The sequence below is a fragment of the Chelonoidis abingdonii genome, chromosome 26 (genome assembly GCF_003597395.2).
Source record: "Chelonoidis abingdonii isolate Lonesome George chromosome 26, CheloAbing_2.0, whole genome shotgun sequence".
Lineage (NCBI taxonomy): Eukaryota > Metazoa > Chordata > Testudines > Testudinidae > Chelonoidis > Chelonoidis abingdonii.
The window spans coordinates 5,148,574-5,154,843 of record NC_133794.1 but is presented as its reverse complement, the minus strand read 5'-3'; positions in this window follow the sequence as shown (position 1 = coordinate 5,154,843).

Below are 6,270 nucleotides of genomic sequence, written 5' to 3'. Positions count from 1 at the left end.
TAGTCCTGCTCCCAGTCCCCCCCTGCTCTAACCCACTCAGCCCGCACTCCCCTCCAGAGCCGGGGAGAGACCCAGGAGTATGGCTCCAACCCCCCCAGCTCAACCACCAGCCCCCACTGCCCTCCCAGGTCCAGGAGAGAACCAGAGTCCTGCTTACCCCAGCCCCCCCAATCCAGTTGCTTGACAGCACTGACCTCAAGCACCCCCGCCCCCCCCCACCGTCCCTCCCCGGTGACAGCCAGGCCAGACCCCCAGCACTTTCCCATCTGCTGGTCTGGTTGCCTGGCCCCGTCAGGTGGGCCGGCGCCCAGCAAGCCTGGATTCCTGTCCTCCCTCCTCCGCTCGCTGGGGGGTCTATGGCTGTTCCCCTCCCCAGCCTGCTCAGCCGCCAAGGGCTGGGACATGCCTCCCTGACCCACCGGTCCCCCGCTGGCCACTCCAGACTCCCCGCCATGGCTGGGGGGGCTAACATGGCTGCATAACTCAACCAATGTTCCACTCCTGCCCCAAGAGCCCTGGCTGGGCATGCCTGGACGGGGGCGACCCCTCCCCCTGCATGGGGGGCCTTTCCCCACCCCAGCCACACCTGGATCCAAGCAATGGTCCCGCCACCCGCATATTGAGCCTGGAACCCTCCACCAGAGCCTACACCCCTCCCAGAGCCCAGGGGAGACAGAGTCCTGGCTCCCAGCCCCCTGCTCTAAACCCAACCAGCCCCACTCCCCTCCAGAGCGAGGAAAACAGGAGTCCTGGCTCCAGCCCCCACCCCCTCTAACCACTGGACCGCTCCCCAGCCAGGCATTTAACGTGAGCTGCTTGGCCTGGCTGCTACTGAGGGGCTGTGGATCTGGCACCCTGGCACCATCACGCCCAAGGCATTTCTGCCATGGATGTGGGCGCAGAGACAGGGGATGGGGACAGGGAGCCACAGGGATTTTCCAGCCCCCTGCCGGGCGTCATTCCGGTGCAGGCCTCTGGGAAGTCCTGATGCTGGGAAGGGGTGGAACTGGGCCAAGACAGCTTCTCCTGGGAGGGGAAAGGCTCCCCCGGGTTGTCCGCCTCCCCGGCAGGGGCTGCATCCTCTCAGGCACGTCGACGCTGGCAGTGGGATGAGTGGTGGGCTGGGAGACAGTGCTCCTTTGCCAGAGCCGGAGAGAGAACCAGGAGCCTGGCTCCCAGCTCCTCCAGCCTTTGACCACTAAGCCCCACTCCCCTCCCAGAGCCAGGGAGAGACACCAGGATCCTGGCTCCCAGCCCCCCCCACTTCTACCCATTAGTCTCACTCCACTCCAAGCGAAGGGATTGTAGAACTAGGAGTGGGGAGCTGGGGTTGGGCTCTGATGCCGGTGTTAATCTCGGGGTGCCACTGAGATTAACACCGAGATTAATCCCGCCGCTCGCGCCCGCCCCGCGCCCCCACGCACCTCGCAAAGCCTCACACTGGAGAAGACCACGGGCTGGGGGAGACGGACGATGGCAGGGACACGCGCCTTCCCGAGTCACGTGGAAAGCACCATGGATTGCGAGATGGGGAGTTCACGGCCCCCCCCCGCCCCCCGCGCAGCCGCCATTGATTTTTCCATGGCCCGCTGGGTCGATGGGCCTTTGACATGCCACGTGTCCCGCTGCGCTGTCTCTCGCGCCTGGTGCCTTGGAACTGGCGCTGGGGAGGGAATTGGCCCGAAGCCCCGTCTTAGCCCTGGGGAGCACCATCCAATTGAGGCAGAGGTATTCCTCTTCTGCACCCCCCCCCCACGACAGCCAACAGGCGGAGCACACACTCAAGAAGGGAAATATCACAGCCCCCCCGTTTTGCATGGGACTGAGGTGGCATCACCTTGCAGGATGCCGGGGTTTCACCGGCACCAGTTACCCAGCATCTGGTCATGGGGGGGAGGGCCAGCAGGAGCGGCTGGGGCTTGGGGGTGGTATAAGCTGCCGGAGGCAGCTTCGAGTGGGGAAGTGGGGGTGGCTGGGGTGAGGTGTAAGTGCTGGTGGGGTGGTTTTGATCGGGGAAGGCGCGCGCGGTGCTAGGAGCGCGGCGTAGGACCGACGTACAGGGAGTGGTGTAAGGGGTGAGGGGGCTGCTGGGCATGTATAGGGGGGGTGGGGGTGTACAGGGGTGGGGTGGTCTAGGGCGGAGTGTAGGGAGGGGTCTGTGCAGGGAGTGTAAGGGGGCTGGGGGTAGGGGGGTTAAGGATCTGGGGCTAGGTGTGCAAGGGGTGGGGGCTGGGCAGGGGTGTTAAGGGGCTGGGGTAGGGATGTAAAGGATCTGGTGCAGGGAGTGCAATGCGGCCGGGGGTGGCAGGGGTGTAGGGGCTGGGGTAGGGGGTTGTAAGACGCTGGGGCTAGGGGCGGTGCAAGGGGCGCAGGTGCTGGCAGGGCTGTAGGGGCTGGGGGTGGGGTGGTAAGGGGCTGGGGGGGCAGTGCTTGTGCAAATCTGACCCGACTGGATGAGTCCTCGGCCCCCTTGCTCCCCCCATGCCCCATCTCGCAGACGCTGCCCCACACGCGACCAAGGGCCGTCCTCCCCAGGCCCTACTGCAAGTAGGGGAGCACAGGCTGGGGATGGCGAGCAGGGAAGAAAGTGGCGGTGGGGCAGTGAGAGGGGATGAGTGGGGGAGCCAAGCAGTAGGGGTAGCAGAGCGTGGTAGGGGATGCAGCAGGCGGACCCCCAGCTCTGCCGGTGCCCCTCACTCCCGACCCGCAGCCCCCTGCTAGCCCAGCCGTGGGTTCCCCCCACCCCCAGCTCTGCCGGTGCCCCTCACTCCCAACCCGCAGCCCCCCCGTGTGGCTTTGTCTATAGAAGGCCAGGAGGCCGAGGCGAAGCTGCCACATTCCTGCTTGTTTTGCAGCCGGGAGCTGCTGGGCGCTGGCTCTGGGACACGCCCGAGGGGCGGGGGCCGCGCTGCCGGGGTGTGTGTCTGTGTCTGTGTCTGTGTCTTCCATCCCCCCGCATCCCTCCAGCCCAGCTCAGGTCCTGCTAAATCCTGCGGCTCAGGGTGTCTGGAACCCCCAGGGTACCCGGGAGTTGGGGTGGATCCAATGGGGTTAAAGAGACCCCCGCCCAGTGACCCCCTGGCCACCACCAGGGACTGTCACCCCCGATTTGCTGCATGTGCCGGGTGGTGGTGGTGGGGTGGCCTGGGAGTCAGGACGCCTGGGTTCTAGATCCAGGCCTGGAAGGGGTGTTCTGGCCCCCCAGATCACACCCTGGGGCCCTGTGTCCCAGTGCTGTGCTCACAGGTGCCCCGTATGGACCAGTCTATACAGGGCCAGGCTGTGGCTTTGGGGGCGGGGGTCGCAGAAGGGAAACTCTCCCCCACCCCAGATCTCAGCACGGCCCCTTTAAGGCAGATCCGCTCCCCCTGCACAGCCCTGGGCAGCACATGGAACCAATTAGCCCGGGCTGGGCTCACATGGGTCCGTGAAGGGGCTCAGGTTTCAGCATCAGCCGCTCAGGCCCAGCGCTGCCGCGCAGAGAGGCAGCTACCTCTGGGGTGGGGCGCAGGGTGGTTATACAGGGACCCCGCCCCCAGCGCGGAGATGCAGCTACCTCTGATGTGGGGTGCAGGGGCTGGTTATACAGGGATCCTTCCTCTGGGGTGGGACGCAGGGTGGTTATCCAGGGACCCTACCCCCAGAGAAGAGATGCATCTACCTCTGATGTGGGGCATGGGGGGCTAGTTATACAGGGATCCTTCCTCTGGCGCTGAGATGCAGCCACCTCTGGGGTGGGGCACAGGTGCTGGTTATACAGGGACCCTGCCCCCAGCGCTGAGATGCAGCCACCTCTGGGGTGGGGCGTGGGGGCTGGTTATACAGGGACCCTGCCCCTAGCGCAGAGATGCAGCTACCTCTGGGGTGGGGCACAGGGGTTGGTTATACAGGGACCCTGCCCCTAGCGTGGAGATGCAGCTACCTCTGGGGAGGAGCATGGGGTTGGTTATATAGGGACCCCTTGCCTGGTGCTGAGATGCAGCCACCTCTGGGGTGGGGCACAGGGTGGTTATACAGGGATCCCAGCTGGCAGACTCAGCTACACAGCTGGGCAGGATGGTGCTGGCACCGGGGTGGGCTGGTGCCAGGAGTGGAGCGGGTCAGCTGGGCCCAGCCTCGGAGGGGGGGGGGGGGCAGTGAATCAGAAACCTGTGATTGCTCCTGGCTGAGGCACTGGAGTGGGTTTTCTCAGATGCCTGCATCCAGCTCTGTTCTAAGCCACGGGGGTCCCCAGTGACCACGTGACCTACCCGGCTCTGACTCCCGCTGGCCCCCCACAGCAAGTGCCCCAAAAGAGGGGGGGGCCATGGCCAGGGGGCACCCGCCTACCAGGAGCTCCAGGCGCGGCAACCCCTGGCAAGGCCGGTCCTGTCCCACCGTCGGCGCGCTGGGCCCTGGGCTGCTGCTGAGAGCAGTGACCCCTCCGGGGTGCCCATCCCCAGGGCATCCAGGCCTCGGATGCCACCCTCAGAGCCGGCCCTGTGGCAAAGACATGGACGGGCTGCCCTGAAACCCAGCCTGTGGGCAGAGGCCAGGTCACCCCAGCCAGCCCCCAGCCTGGGGAAAGGCCCTGTGTCCCACAGTGGAGATGGGGTCAGAGGCCGGGTGAGGGGTTGGAATGGGTGGGGCAGGACCTCCAGATGGGCAACGCTGCAGCCCCACAGATTTTGGATCTCCTGCCCCATCTTTGCCCCAGGGAGGAGCTGCAGGAGCAAAGGAACTGAACCAAGCCCCCACCCCCATCCCAGCCGGAATCCCCCCACCCCCAAGCTCCCCAGCCCCATGCTCTGAGCTCCGCCCCCAGCCACAGGCCCCGCCCGGGCCCCCTTAGGGACTTTTCCTACTTCCGCCTGGGCCTGGCATGAAAGCAACGATTGTCCAACCTTCCCCTGCTCCCTGCGCCTCACTCGCACAACGGAGCCATTCAGCCTCAGGAGTCCCCCAGCCCCCTCCCCCCCAAACGGGGTCCAGCTAGTGCACAGGGACCGGGGGGCCGTGGGAAGAGCTGCACCTTAGGAGACGGGCCCCCCAAAATGAGGGCGTCTGTGTGAATCCTCCCATTACGGCTCCACAGACCTGGGGGTGGGAGACAGGGGCAGCAGGGAGTTAAATGGACTTGCAGGTTGTGGGGCAGATTCTTAAATAGGGGGAAGGTTGGGGGACCCTTTCCACTCTCTCCACATGGCCTAGAGCCCCCTCAGAAGGCAGGACCTAAGCCAACCCTCCCGATGCTGTTCCTGGCCCTAGCGCCGAGACTGGGGGGAGCAGAGAGGCTGCAAAGGGGAAAAAAACAGCCGCATGCTTCAGGGCTTCAGCAGCTGTAGGGGTCAGGAAGGACCCACTGTTCATGCAGGGGCAGGGTCCTCTGTGGTGTGAAGTGCTGGGTCCAGGGATCCAAACTGGGGTGGCAAGGAACAGGGGGAGCTGGGCCCATGGGGCTGGGCTGGGTGGTGGGGGCAGAGTGGATACTGGGGGGCTGGTCCAACAGGGGGATACTGGGGGAGCTGGTCTGGGGGGATGGGGTGTGCCAGGAGGGATCCCACTATTCCCATGGCCCCTGGAACAGGCTCATCCCTCTGCCCAGAGCAGCCCCATCCCAGACCCTCCCCCCAAACTCAGCCAGCCCCAGCTGTGGCAGCCACCCCCCGTCCAGACAGAACTGGGCCAAGCAGCCCCCACAGCCCAGGGCAGTGACTGGGGTGGGAGGGGGGAATCACGCTGGGGGCTCCTCGAGCTCCAGTGAGGGGAGACAGAGATTGGCTAATGTGGGTCGGACCCCTCCCCCGATCCTCCCTGCAGGCCAGGAGCCCCCACCCTTCTGTCCCATCCCTCCTCCCCTGCCCACAGCCCTACGATCCCCCACTTGCAAGCCAAACCCCCCTTCCATGGTCCAGCCCCCCCCCCCGCAGGCTGAGTCCCCCCTCAACCAGCTCAAGTTCGTCTCCCAGCACGACGGGGCCCGGCTACCCGCAGCCCCTCCCTGCCCAGCGCTGAGGCCGGGGGTCGGGGTGGGGTGGGGTGGGGGTGAGGCCTGCCCGCTGGGCACAGAAATTCCTTCCGCTTTTGCTGGTTTTGAGCCACAGTCAAGCATGTCCGGGGGGCGGGGGGCGTCTCCTGCCCCATTGACCTGTCCGACACTGCACCCTGCTTGGCCCCCCCCAGCTCCTTGGCTACCCCACAAGGGGCCCTATGCAGAAGCTGAAAGCAGCAGCTGTTGGGCCCAGGTGGCCGCCCCCGAGGTGCTTCAGCTCTGGCTTGGGAGCCCGGGAC